Here is a 1,960-nt window from a genome sequence, read left to right on the forward strand (position 1 = left end):
CCCCACTGCCCGGACCTCAAGAAGACCCTGCTGGGTACACAGGAGTTGGCATATGGTAGGTAAAGTGCCACGACCAATTGTTCACAATCAGCTCTTGTTTTGCTAACCTGTTATTTGCCCTTTCCCTTTTGTGGAATGGATGAGCCAGCTGGGTTTCCTGCACCCCAGAGTGCATCTGGGAAATCGGGACCTACAGAAGCAAAGGCAGACAGGGAAGATCAATGGTGATACCGCTCTTGCTCTTGACTTCACTGAGCCCTTCTTGGTGTTTACAAGCCCAGAACCTGGGTTTGAACTCCCATCTTCGCCCATTTTGTGGGAAAGGAAAGGCACATATAGAACCCCCAAACACCAACAATCTGATCATACCTCACCTGAGACCCATCATCAGTTGCTTTTAGAAAGAAAAAACTAAATACATGGGGAGATGAAATCAGAAGAAAGTAGAAAAGGCCCCAAAAAGTTGTTTGCCTCAACTGAGAAAAGAGCAAAGACTATAGAAGGAAAATCAAACCAGAACACAATGGTATATATATAGTCATCTACTTCTTGCCTTTAAAATAATTTAAGAGGTGCCTGGGTGGCTCAGTCGCTTGGGTGTCTACCTTCAACTCAGGCCATGATCCGGGACTCCCAGGATCAAGCCCCACGTCTGGCTCCCTGCTCGGCAGGGAGTCTGCTTCTTCCTCTGCCCCTCACCCTGCTCACACTCTCTCTCTCTCTCTCTCTCTCTCTCTCTCACTCAAATAAATAAATAAAATCTTTAAAAAATAAATTAATTAAATAAAATAATAATTTAAAATTATGCCATTACTAATCTAAAATTAAATTTTGCCTCTCTTTTACTTCTTTGCTGTCCACACTTTAGCTCATCTCTGGAGTGTCATGTCACTCACTACAGAGCAAGATGTAGCCTCCATGACCCCCTCACAAGGGGATTGATGCTCAAGCACCAGTAGTCCAGGACAGAGAGTGATCACACCTCCACCAGGGAGAACTTATGGAGCCTTTCAAGGGGGGTCCTAATCCCTCAGTCAGAACTGGGGAGATAGGAGGAACAACTCGTGAGGCTTGCAAGAGTGTTCTCTCTCTGCCTCTGGGGCAGAAGCAGCACCCGGATTAAGCCACATCGTACCCTTACCATAGAGAGCTGCCCAGGAGCTCATGACATCCTGTGTACTTCTGGCCTCAAAATGCTTCACCTTGCTTTTCCGTCTGGGCTGCCGACATGCCATCCAGACTGAGGAAGACCTGGAAACGTCGGGGCCACGTGAGCCACAGCCACGGCCACCTCGGCAAGCAAAGAAGCACCCAGGAGGCCGGGCTAATGCTGGTGGCATGCATCACCACAGGATCAACCTTGACAAATATCACCCAAGTTACTTTGGAAAAGTTGGTATGAGACATTACCACTTAAAGAGGAACCAGAGCTTCTGCCCAACTGTCAACCTTGATAAACTGTGGACCTTGGTCAGTGAGAAGACATAGGTAAATGCCACCAAAAACAAGACTGGAGCTGCTCCTATCAATGATGTGGTGCAATCGGGCTACTACAACGTTTTGGGAAAGGGAAAACTCCCAAAACAGCCTGTCATCATGAGGGCCAAATTCTTCAGAAGAACAGCAGAGGAGAAGATTAAGGGTCAGGGGCGCCTGCGTTCTAGTAGCGTGAAGCCACATTGGCAGGTGGGGGGAGGGGGTTCATTAAATGCTAACAAGTGCTAAAAAAAAAAAAGAATGTTTCACCTTTCCCCATTTGTCTCCTAGGCCCTAGGGAAACATGGCTATTTGTCTGCTGGACACAGAGGATGAACCTAAGGGCCAAGATGCTACCCAAAGCCCAAGCCCAAGGCTCTCCTTGGAGTCACAAGATGCTCTGCCAAAGGGAAAACAGAAGGGTCTTTCAGGACAAACATCTCCAAGTTGAGGATGAGGGTCTCCAAGGCAGGCTGATTTCTCC

General features: G+C 47.8%; 1 pseudogene; it reads left to right on the forward strand.

Annotated features, from left to right (window-relative positions):
• The first annotated feature begins 1,228 nt into the window (after positions 1 to 1,228).
• LOC118011739 lies at positions 1,229 to 1,672 on the forward strand (annotated as a pseudogene).
• The last annotated feature ends 288 nt before the right edge of the window (positions 1,673 to 1,960 follow it).

The sequence above is a fragment of the Mirounga leonina genome, unplaced genomic scaffold (genome assembly GCF_011800145.1).
Source record: "Mirounga leonina isolate KUSES-001 unplaced genomic scaffold, KU_Mleo_1.0 Mir_151, whole genome shotgun sequence".
NCBI lineage: Eukaryota > Metazoa > Chordata > Mammalia > Carnivora > Phocidae > Mirounga > Mirounga leonina.